Here is a 13,222-nt window from a genome sequence, read left to right as displayed (position 1 = left end):
TAATATCTTCAAAGCAAACCACACTGGGTTAATTGTATAGGTCATGGCAATGAACCATTGATACAAAGTGTAAAAATACATGAAAATCGGTCTGGTCTAAAATAAATTATAATTTGGCTGTCAGGTAACTGAATAAGACATGATTGTTTGTCAGAAACATTTTTAAGTAGTGAGCATTGAAACACCCAGACCTGAAAAATACTGAAATGGGAATTCAGAACGTAACAACAGAATAAGATCAATATCAAAGAGTTTGCTCCGTTCATGGGATGATTAATCATTGAATCAGATTCGTGAGACGAGCACGATTGAAGCTTAATATCAGACGGGATTCGAGGACAGGTGCTGGGGTAAGTAAAATAGACTTCTCTGTGCCAGGCAGCTGTCAGGAGTCCCCAGTGGGTTAGAAGCACAGTAACCCGCTTATTGGCTATATCTGCATTTGTACAGAAGATAGATTCAGACATTATTTTGCATGAAATAAAGCAGATTCAGTAAATACATTTTCCTTACAGAAATCTGCTTATGTCTTCTTGTATTCAATTTGACCAGACCATAAATAATATGGGAAGCGCTTTCAACCTGACAATACAATGGCAGACTCGGTATGAAAAACACATCGAATTTTGGAGATGCTCGTTGCCTGGCATTTGCGTGGCACGAATGTTACTGGCTAGTTATCAGGCTAAGCCTTGTATTAATCAGATCTTGGTACATATGAAAATAGCCTGCTTCAGTATCTCGGGATTTGAGAATAGTGCTGAACATTGTGCAATCATCGCTGAACATTCCCACTTCTGACTTTATGATGGACGGAAGATGAAGTGAAGATTCATTATCCTGATGAACTCCGGAAGAGTTGTCCTGACGCTAAATGTATTGACATCCAACAACCACAGTTATTTTCCAATGTGCCAATGTATTTTAAGTGGCAGAGAATTTTGCACCCCGGTACGCATTGATTCCAGTTTCTTTTCCTATCGGTGATTGATGCCGCACTCCATCCAATGGTGTCTTGGAGTTGCATTTTGTCACTCTCACGTTACCTCTGGAATTCGGCTGCTCTGTGCATGTTTGAACTAAGGCTGAAAGTAGATCAGGAGCTCAATGGTCCTGGCGGAACCCTTATTGGACATCATTGAGCAGATTACTTCTGAGCAGATTCTGTTTGGTAACACTGCTGATGATCGAGAGTGGGCTTAATGAGTGTAAGTTGACGGGAAAGGATTTACCCTGATTCTTTTTCTACACAGGACATAACTGTCCAATTTTCCACATTTTGTGTCAATGCCAGCACAGAAAATGTGCTGAAACAGCTTATCTAGGGAAGCAGCAGCTTCTGGATCACTGTTCTGTACTATTGCTGGAATGTTTCAAAAGCGCATCACTTCTGATTTGTCCACTTCCTCCAACCATTTGACGATATAACTCGGAGTGAAATTATTGCAAATGCTTCAGACCTATGTTTTACATCAATGTCGTGGGGTTTTTGGTCATTGAGGACTGAGATATTTTTGAAGCCATCTCCTCCAGTGAGTTATTGAATTGTCTGCCACCACTCACAACTGGATGTATCAGGGGTTTGCAACTCTGATGTGATCCGTTGGTTATGGGATCGCTTTGCTTTGTCTATCACGTACTGCTTATGCTGTTGGGCATGTAATTTTGTCGAAGTAAATTCGCAACCACATCATTCATCAATTCATCTAATTTGAGCTACTAACACTGACCGCTTTGGCACACATTCTCCAAGTTGTAAAAGATCCAATTTTGCAGGTACCGTTTTTTTTCGTTTTCTCGCTAATCTACACCAATGTCAATATGTTTCATGTTACACTCGAGTCTCTTTTTAACTCACCTGTGACGATTGAAACGATGCATCATCAAACATATTTTGGAAAACTAAGTACAATGTCACTAATGATTCCCCTTTAGAAACAACACGTGTTACTAATCAGTAATTGGAATACACATGATTTCACTTTTGCAAATCATGTCGACTGCGACTGATTACTTTGAACTGGAGTATCCGAAGATAACATCTTAAACATGTTTCCTCTAAACAAAGGAGTTTTAACTAGCATTTGCTTTCTTTTTGGCTTTCCTTGTGTTCTCTGTTCCATTTGCAATATGGCCATCTGAAGCGAAATCCCATGAATGTATGTGGATTTTAAAACTTAAACTAATGAATTAAATACTCGCCACTTCGAGAGGGCCTCAGAGAGAAGCCCATCAGAACTCTGGCTGTTGTCAGACTGAAGCTTCAATAGTTCTGTCATTACCTTGGCTGCTAACCTAGTTGGGTTTGCCCTCGACTATAGAGTACAGGCCATTGTTGAAGCCATTAAGTTCGTGAGTTGAGGAATTCATCTGCTTTCGTAAATCAATGAATTTTGTTTGTTGAATGAATGCACAGCTAATGCATCTATAAAGTTCATATACGAACATTATATCCCTGCTCAAAATGTTAATGACAGTGGAAGCCATCTGAACTTGCTGAACACATATTCAAAATTAAGTGGATTGAATCTTTCAGAGATTAACTCAAGTCAAATTAAAGACAAAATGTAAACTAGAGAATTTTTCTTCTCAATGGCATTCAGGATTCTTATGAATATTTATGAATATGTTGCAAACCGGGAATAACGATGACATTACACAGTGAGTACGCCATGCATAAGATGACAATCAGCACACTCTTAGAACAGTTCAGGTTCTTCAGCGCCCGATGTTGTTCCGACCTTTCATCCTATTCTGACATCAGACTAACGAACATACCCTTCATTGTACGACCTTCCATGTGCCAATCACTTAAATTGACGTAATGTACCAGCCCTTACTACTAGAGCGAGCGGTGCAATCAACACAGCCACCTCTCTCTGTGAAAAGAACCTATTTCTGACTTCTCTGCTTAATCCTTCTCCAATTACAATCAAATTATGTCCCACATGAAAGACATTATCGCCTTAGGCAAAAAAACCGTCTCTGGCTATCCAGTCTATCCATGCCACTTAACATTTGCTGCACTTGTATCATGTCACCACTCATTCCTCTGTCTCCAATGATAAAAGGCCGCGCTCCTTTAAGTTTTCTTGTCAAAATGCCCTCCCGTGCAGATAGCATCCTAGTAAATCTCCTCTGAATATTCTCTAAAGCATTTACGTTCTTTCCATAATGAGGCGACCAGAACTGAAAACAATATTCCAAGTGTGGTCTAACGACGATTCTGTAGAGCTGCAGTATTACCTCACGGTTGTTAAACTCAGTCGCCCTGTTAAGGATGCCAGCACATCAAAAGCCTTCTGAACAGCTCGATCAGCTTGGGTGACAACTTCAAGGGATCTCTGGTCATGAACCCCAAGACCCCTCTGTTCCTCCACAATGCCAATAATCCTGCCTTTAACCCTGCAATCCGCTTTCAAATTCGACGGTCTGTAGAGAAATGTTCAGACTTTTCCAGCTTGAATTCCATCTGCCACTTCACATCCCAAATCTGTATCCTCACATCATAGAATCCCTGCGGTGTGTAAACGAGTCCGATGGCTCAGCAAAACCACATCCGATCCCCAAAGAATAATCCACAAAGACCCATTCTCTTTCATTTAACCCCTAACTGCACTCACGTACACATTCCTGAACACTATGGACAATGTAGAACGGCCATCAGAGAACCCGCACATCCCTGGACACCACGGGACAATTGACCATGACCAATCTACCCTAACATACACATTCTTGTACAACACCAAACAATTTAGCATGGCCAAATCACCTAACCTTCATATCTTTGGATTGTGGGAGTAAACTGGATCACCTGGAGGAAACCCACGCAGACACGGGAAAATGTGCAAACTCCACATAGTCAGGTGCTAGACGATGGAATTGAACACGAGTCCTTCATGCACTGAGGCAGCAATGTTAACTCCTTAGCCACCGTGCCACCCCTACGGATTGGGGTATGCTCTCCATGTCCTGTTGCATTCTACAACATCCCTTCATACTATCTACCATCTATTTGTGTCTTTGGCAAACGTACAAAGCCACCTTCCCACTTCCTCATCCAAATCATTTATAAAAATTAAAAAGTGCAGAGCTCCCAGAACAGATCCCTGCAGAACACCAGCGGTCACTGAGCTCCAGGCTGAATACTTCCCATCTACCATCACTCTATATCTTCCATGGGCCAGCCAATACAGTATCCAGACAGCCAAATTACCTGACACCCCTTACCCCTTACATTCTGAATGAGCCTAACATGGGGTCCCTTATCATATCGCCTGGCTAAGATTTACACACACCACATACACTGGGCCACCTTCATCGACCGTATTTCGTCACATCTTCAAAGAATTCAATAAAGTTTGCTGTGCATGACCTGCTCGTCACAAAGCCGTGCTGACTATATCTAATCAAACTATGGTTTTCTATATTATCATAAATTATGTCACTAAGAATTCTTTACAATATTTTGCCAACGGCTGACCTAAAACTGACGGGACTGTATTTCCCAGGATTATCGGTAATCCTTTTCTTGGAAAAAGCAATAATATCTGCTACCCTCCAATCATCTGTCATTCACCCAGTGGACAGTGTGAATGCAAAGATCATGGAAAAAGGTGCAGCACTCTCTTCCCTCACTTTAGATAATAAACCAGGGTATCTCCAATCTGGCCCAGGGGTTATATCTACCTTTAGGTTTAACAATATTTTCAGTACACCCTCATTCCTTACATTAACTCTTTCTAGCATATCAGTCTGTCTCACTCTGTTCTCAGAAACATCAAGGTCCCTCGGAGGAGGGAGTACTGCAGCAAAGTATTCGTATTGGATCTCCCTTATCTCCTCGGGTCCCAGGTACAAGCTGCCGCCACTATCCATGACCGGCCCTACACTCACTCTGACCATCCCCTTGTTCATCACATAGGTGTATAACTCCTGAGGGTTTTCCTTCAATCCTTCAGAATCCTGAAGACTCTTCCTCAGTTCCTTATTCGCTCCGTGGTAACCCTCTGAAATCAGGCCTTATCTTTGTCTCCACAGCTTGAAGTTAGCTTCTTTCTTCTTCTTGACGATATGTTTCACATGTCTTATCACCCAAAGTTCTTTCAACTCAACATTACGTCCTTGCCTCAGTGGGACAAACCTATCCGTCACTACCAGCAACTGCTTCCTAAAGGACCCCCACATTTCCGACATGCATTTCACAGACAAACCATGTTCTTAACCTAGAAATCCAGCTTTTGTCGAATACCACGCTAATTCTCCCTCTCATAATCCAATACTTTCCCATACTATCTGCTCCTATCCCTCTCCATAAGTGATTGAATTGTGATCACTATCACTGAAATGCTCCCTTACCGAGAGATCTGAAATCTGGCATGGTTCGTTTCCAAGCAACAAGTGCAATACGGCCTATACTCGAGTCAGCCTATTTATATATTGTGTCAGGAACCCTTCCTCGACACACGTGACAAAACAGCTCCAAACGAACTATTTGAAAAAAAGAGATTCCAATCAATTCCAATCTTTAATTAAAATCAATCAATATGTTTTATTCCTGATGAAAGGCTTTTGAATGGAACATTGATTTTCCTGTTCCTCGGATGCTGCCTGACCTGCTGTGATGTTCCAGCACCACTCTCTCAGCCTCTGTCCATGCTGATAGACTAAATCTAACAATGTAGACTCATGAAGTAGCAGAATGTGCAGCAAGGTGACAAACGTCTTCTGAAAAATAAACATATTGTATTCACTACTTCCCATTTATCTATCCTGCCTGTCACTTCCTCAAATAATTCTAATAAATCTTCCAGCCGTGAGTTCACGTGCAAAAAGCCATCTGACGCTTCTTGATTATATCATTTACTACTAAATGTTCCATTACTACATTCTTTAAAACAGATGTACACAATTTTCCAACAACAAGCTTTGTAGTTATTTAATCAAGTTTTATCATTTTTTGATGTTTTCCCTTCATAAGTAATAATTTGCAATTTTTGACTTTTCTTTGAGGCTGTAAAGCCTCAATGAATTTCTACAAGATTAGTTCCTGTGCATCTCAATATGCCTCTAACTACTTGTGTATTGTCTTAGAAGACTTCCTATGAGGTCCACGGCACATATCAGTCATTGGTCCTATTAGGACCCCATGTTGTCTCATATTCGCGATTTTTCTTATTTGCTTTCTTCCTTTTCCATCTTTAAAATAGTAAGTTTCCATAATGAAAAGTTTTCTAATGTAAAGATTTATGCAAAATATTTTATCAACACCGTTGACACTTCCAGGTTTCTTGTTGTTACTTTGCCAGCCTCATTCTCCAAGCTTCCATCTTCACTTAAGCCTCTCTACATTTATGTTAGATGTTTGAAGAACCTCTTGCTCTCCGCCTTGACATGATTTGCAGTTTTACCCCATTGATCATTTTGATGTTTTTGCGTCAGTCTATTCACTGCACATAGCTTTGCGAAACAGTGAGTTCCCATGAACACATCTCAAGCCACGAGAATTGTCTGTGTCCTGTCAGATCTGCTGAGGCAGTGAGTCACACAAATAACTATGTCCTAACCTTTGCTTCTATGTTCGTATCAGGTAGATAGTGTAGGGCATAATCCAAACTGCTTACACTTTGTAACATGCAAGGTCATTAGCCTGAAGTCATTGTCGATGTATAACAATACAAATGACAATCGCAAATTGATAGCACATGTTTGTCATAAGTTGTATCATATTCATTTTGGTGACAGTGCTACTCATCTGCGTTTGTGCCCCAGTTGAACGGATCTAATTTTTATGGTATCCTCAGTACGTTCATGAGAACAGAGCGGTATTCAAAGTGTGCGAGGCAAACCCTAACACGATCCAACAAATGGTGACATTGGGGATTTTTCCTTCGTCTATTCTTGCACAGTTCCCAAACATTCCCAGGTAGTTCAGTTTTATTTTTGTCTAGGACACGAGGAGCGTGGGCCTTGATATAAGAGATACCAGGCAAAAGTAGTATCACCGTCAATTGTCACTGGAAGTTGAAAACTGTGAACATCATGCACACTTCATCGCCACATTATACTTGTGGCAGGTCTGGGAGTAGAAGCTGGTCCAGTATGGTGTCAATTAACCATGTAAAATATGTGCCACCGAAAAGGAGATACAAGCAGAGACTTAGTGTTGTCTGTTTTGCTGCTCATCTCCTGTAATGTGGCTCAGTAAAGGTCAGCTCAAGGACTTATGTTCCTCTACCATCGTCAATGTTCTTGCTTTTAATTCATGTCTGAGCACTTGAACCAACTGAGCAGTTTCACACTCAGGGCTCGAGAGCGGAGCAAGACAGAAGGATGGAAAATCCTTCAGGTTTATGCTGGGATGCAAACATCTGGAAGGTGAGAAGGCTGGGATGGGTGAAGAACATCGCACGGATTAGTTCACTTTGAAACCACATCCTGACTATTTTCATTGAACTTTTATTCCTCTCATGAGATGTGGTCAGCACTGGGCAGTCTGCCATGTGTCGCCCATCCCTAACTGTCCCCCTTGAAAAGAGTGTATGGAGAATTCCTGCTTGACCTTATGCAACCATTTGTGCTGCACATAAATCTACAAGAACGTGTCAGGGATGGAAGTTCAACACTGTGAGTGAGCGATAGTCTATTATCAATACATTTCCCTTGCCCTTCATTTCTCTTCATTCACGGTCAGTGGGAAGGGCTTTTTTGGACAACGTTTATTCCTCATCCCCTTTGCCACATTGAGAAGGTGGTGGGGAGCTGTCTGCGTGAAGTATATTAGAATGCATACTGCAGGTTGACCCACAATGCTATTAGGGAGGGACGTCAAGAAAGTTGACGAGTGCTACGGATGGAACAGCGATATATTTCCAAGTCAGGAAGGTGAGTAGATTGCAGGGGAACTTGCATAGAATAGTGTTCCCATGGACCTACTGTCCTGGACAGAAGTGGTCAGAAGATTCGAAGGTGATGTGGTCGGAGTTCCGGTGAATTTCTGCAGGGTGTTTTGTAGATGGTGCACATTGCTGCTACTGAGCATCGATGGTGCACAGAGTGGATGCTTTGTCAATCCAGCGAGCTGTATTGTCCTGGATCGATTCGAGATCCTTGATTGTCACGGGAACTGTGCAGATCCAGGTGAATGGACAATATTCCATCAAGTTCTTCATTTGTGCCTTGACGTGGATGGACAGCCTTGTGGGAATGAGGGTTTCTTCAGGAGATCATTCAGTTTTTGCAGGATTGCTCTCATCTAATTAGCTCTTTAGCCACTGAATTGATATGGTCCGTTCAGCTCACTTTGTGGTTCAAACGTAATTCCCACAATGTTGATGATGGGTTGATGCAGTGGGACCGGGATAAAATGATGGTGACGCCATTGAACAGCAAGCGGCCATTATTAGTACATGCGAGCACGGCCAACTCGAGAGGCAATCAGTGGGCAATAAATGGTGAAGGTGTCAAAGTGGGATTAGAAAATTAATTCATGGCATCGAGTTGGAAGCGTCAGTGAAGGGGACTGACGGCAGAGAAGTTGGGGGAGATGGAAGAGATGACCAATGGCAACAGTGATCTTTCCCTTTGTTAATTTCAGGAATGATTCTGGAATGCCACAGCTGGGGTGGAACTGCTCCTGACCCCCTGTGCCATCCAGATTAATCGGTGATCGCACACTGCTCCACCCAATCTCTTGCATGTTGCCTGAAGCTGAGTGTTCTGTGACACAGAGATGTTAGTTAATGCGACTTTTTCCAGCCTCAGACAGCAGGAAAATCCAAAACAGGGTTCCTACGATGGCGATAAAGATGGAGTGTGCGCCATCTGACCTTGTGGGCAGGACAGGTACAGCGAAGGTGAGGGTTCGGTGGAGGGGTGTTTGTGGGCTTCAGGAGGAACACTCTGTCTCTCGCTATCTGTCGCTCAAGTGCCAAAAATTAATACATGGTCAAAACATTGAAAACATGGACCCCACACTAAATACGTTGACGCCAAACCGAATGCACAGACTCAACACTGAACGCATTGACTGGAAACTGAATGCACAGACTGCACACCCTCCTGGAAACATCCGTTCTCTAATGATTTAGCTTTTCAAATGATGAACTGCCTTGCTACTTTTGCTATCAAGTTGGTTAACCTCACATGCATACCTCCACACTGTACTAATCTGGTGTGCATTTGATCACTTATTGTATATGTGTGGACCTCTTTGTTTCTCTGTGTTTGTATTTCTATATGTCGATACGCAAAACTTTGTTTGACTGAATGCGTTGACTGTTTTAGTGTGTGTCTCTCTCGATTTCTAGGTCTGCCTGCAAGAATGTAGATGTCTGTGTCTCTGTGTGACTGCATGTGTGTCATTATACGTGTGTGTGTGTGTGTGTTCGCATTCATGTTTATGATTGTGTGTTTTTCCCTATGTTTGTCTGCGCGTCGATCTGTTGATTGTTTTTGTAAGTATTTGTGTGTGATTCAATATATGAGCATTTGTCCATTTCTGTGTATTCATGTCTGTATCTATGAATGTGTGCAAATCTGTGCATTCATCTCTGGTCGCTGGGATTTGTTGTTTTCGGTAATAACAATGACTGTGCGGGTCAAACTGTCTCTCTGTCTGTTCAACCGTCCCTCTTGTGCTGAAAGTGATACATTGGCAACCTCTGCTTGCTTCCTCCCGTCGCTGCTCAAAGACCAGATCTATTTTTTGAGGAGGCATTAAAAACTGTCAATTTCTCAGGTTTCACGTATGTTTTGTTCTTCAATGAAATGACTTTAGATATAGTAAGCAGCTCTACCTTATCCTTTGTGATGCTGTCCCTGAGAATTAATTAATAAATGAAGATGATCGTGTCCACTCGCATAACTCAGTAGATTTCAGGGATTTTCCATTTTTCTTTCTTATAACCTGTCAGCGACCATCACAAAACATCTCAAGTTACTGAAAGTACAATAAAATTCAAATCACCACCAGACGTGCCTGGATACGGATGCACTGGAAATACCATTTACTGTGGACACACTGTGTCTGAAATGCTGCCAAAAGACAAATCATATTAATATTGCAGAGCGAGCAGAAAAAATATCAATCAGATTGAAAGGGATCCAGATGGGGGTGTGTGAAAGGAATGAGCTGCCCAAGGAAGTGGTTCAGGCTGATGCAATTACAACATTTAAATCGCATCTGTTTGAGTATATGAATAGGATAGGCGAAGAGGGATAAGGGCTGGAAAATGGGACTACATTACTTTCGGATGTCTGGTCGGCATGTATGAGTTGAAAAAAAGGGTCTGTTTCCATGTTGTACGTCTCGATGACGTTACATGGGTATGTCCCACTCTGAGGGATCTCAGAACGATTGCAATCCTCCTTACAGTAGATGTGTGTGTTTGTGGGGGGGAGGGAGTTTTAGAAATGTGTGTAGGTGTGTGTATGTGTGTGTGTGTGTATGTGTGTGTGTGCGTCTGTGCGTGTTTGTGTATGGATATGTGTGTGTATGTGTGTGTGTGTGTGTGTGTGTGCACGTGTGTGAGAGAGGGAGAGCGAGAATTAGCCTGCTCCCTCCCTCTCTGCCTGAATCCCTTCACCAGGAGGCATCACTTTAAACAATATAGGGACAAGCAGACCAGTCAATCCTGTCTGGTTCCCCCATTCCCCCCCCCCTCGCTTCCCACAATCCGTTCCCCACACCCTCTGCACTTACACGCATACAGACACAGTATTATCGTGTAATACAAATCTGGATGAATTCAAACTTGACAGTATTTAGTGTAATTCAGCAAAAGTCTCAATCTGTGGGTTCATAATCTTGACAATTTGCAGACAGGATTTGAATCAATGTCATCTCTCTTCACTCAGAGATGGTTCTTTGTCATTCTTTCAGTGTCACTTCCAAAGAACTGACTGGTTTCCATAGCTCCTCAGTCTGAAAAGACTGGGCCACTTCTTATTTTCCAGAGAAAATTGGAGAACTGAACGAAAAGCCAATATCCTCTTAATCACAACTTCAAGGTATGCTCCTAGGTTTCAGAGCCATTAATGACCCCATCTGAAACGTGTGCCTCTCGTGTTTAATTCCTTAGGCAGCAGGCACATTGATTTTATACAGAGAATTAAACACGAATTGGAAGTAAATTTTCAAATCAGGAATCTATTGGTTTTTATGAGACTAGTCATGTTCGTAAAAATTGCACTTCGGTGACAGACACTGTGATTTTATTTCTGTTTGATTCAGAGATACCTGTATTAAACAATCCCCTGAGAGGAACAGTCTATCATACCAACAGCCAGAGCAGAGAACCATTCAGATCACACTGAAACTTGGCTGAGTCAGAATATCTGCAGAAATAATGAATTGGTTGCCTGAGTCAAGCATCATTTGTTTAGAAAATCGGCGTTTATACACTCACCAGCCATATTCGAGTGAGAACATAGAACATAGAAAAGTACAGCACAGAACTTTCCCTTTGGCCCATGATGTTGTGCCGAGGTTAATCCTCATGTAAAATATAGTAACTTAACTCCTCCACACATTGCTAACCATGTGCATGTCCAGCAGTCGCTTAAATGTCACCAATGACTCCGCTTCCACCATCACCGCTGACAATGTATTCCATACATTCACAACTCACTGCATTCAGAACCTGCCTCTGACGTCTCCTTTATACCTCCCTTCTAATATCTTCACACTATGACTTCTCGTACCAGTCAATCCTGCCCTGGGGACGCTCTCTGGCTATTGACTCTCTCTAATCCACTCATCATTTTGTATACCTCGATCAAATCTCCTCTCTTCCTCCTTCTCTCCAGAGAGAAACGTTCAAGCTTATTCAACCTTTCTTCATAAGGTAAGTCTTCCAGTCCAGGCAGCAACCTGGTAAACCTTCTTTGCACTCTCTCTAAAGCCTCTGTATCTTTCCTATAGTAGGGCGACCAGAACTGTACACAATATTCCAAGTGTGGTCTCACCAGGGACTTGTAGAGCTACAGTAAAACCTCATGGCTCTTAAACGAGATCCCCCTGTGAATGAAAGCCAACACACCATGTACTTTCTGAACAACCCTATCGACTCGTTTGGCAACTTTGAGGAATCTATATCCTTGCACACGCAGACCCCTCTGTTCCTCCACACTGCCAAGAATCCTGTCCTTAATCCTAAATTCATCATTTGAGTCCGACCTTCCAAAATGCATCACTTCGCATTTATCCAGGTTGAACGCCATCTGCCATTTCTTAGCCCAGCTCTGCATCCTGTCCATGTCATCCTGCAGTCTACATTTGCCCTCTATACTATCGATGACACCTCTAACCTTAGTGTCATCTGCAAATTTACTAACCAACCCCTCAACCTTCTCAACCAAGTCATTTATAAAAACCACAAAGGGCAGAGGCCCAAGAACGGAGCCCTGCGGGACCTCACTCAACACTGACCTCCAGGCAGAATACTTGCCATCTACAACCACTCTCTGCCTTCTGTCAGGCAACCAACTCTGAATCCAGATCGCCAAACCTCCCTGTATCCCATACTTACTGACGTTATAAATGAGCCGACCATGAGGAACCTTATCAAATGCCATGCTGAAGATCATATGCACCGCATCCACTGCACTATCTTCATCGACCTGTCTTGTCACCTTATCAAATAACTCAATAAGACTTGTGAGGCATGACCTGCCCCTCATAAAGCCATGCTTACTGCCTTTAATCACACTATGTTTTGCCAAATATTCATAAATCCTATCCCTCAAAATTCTTTCCAAAACTTTGCTGACCACGGACGTAAGACTGACTGGTCTGTAATTGCCAGGGATTTCCCTATTAACTTTCTTGAAAAGAGAAACAGCATTCGCCGCCTACCAATCCTCCAGTACGACCCCGCGGATAGTGAGGGGGCAAATATCCTCGACAGTGGTTTTTCGCTTCCCGGAGCAGCCTAGGAGAAATCTGGTCTGGCCCTGGGAACTTATCAATCTTAATATTTTCCAAAATTTTTAGCACATTAACTTCATCACCTTTGATCTGGTCAAGACTGTATCCCAGCTCCTCAAAGTTCTCATTCACAGCAAGGTCCCTTACCTTAATGAAAACCAAATAAAAAAACTCATTTAGGGCTTACCCTATCTGCTCAGACTCTATGCATAAGTTCCCTCCCCTTTTCCTGATCGGCCCTACCTTCTCCCTGATCATTCTCTTTATCCTCAGCTAGCAAGCAACAATTCGATT

At 42.4% G+C, this 13,222-nt stretch overlaps 1 pseudogene; it reads right to left on the bottom strand.

The window, feature by feature from the left end:
• Window positions 1-6,808: 6,808 nt before the first annotated feature.
• On the bottom strand, window positions 6,809-7,040 carry LOC140470509 (protein kish-A pseudogene; annotated as a pseudogene).
• Between the last annotated feature and the right edge of the window lie 6,182 nt (window positions 7,041-13,222).

This window comes from Chiloscyllium punctatum, chromosome 51, assembly GCF_047496795.1.
Source record: "Chiloscyllium punctatum isolate Juve2018m chromosome 51, sChiPun1.3, whole genome shotgun sequence".
Classification (NCBI taxonomy): Eukaryota; Metazoa; Chordata; class Chondrichthyes; order Orectolobiformes; family Hemiscylliidae; genus Chiloscyllium; species Chiloscyllium punctatum.
The sequence above is the reverse complement of the archived record's forward strand: the minus strand, read 5'-3'. Positions and strand labels throughout refer to the sequence as shown.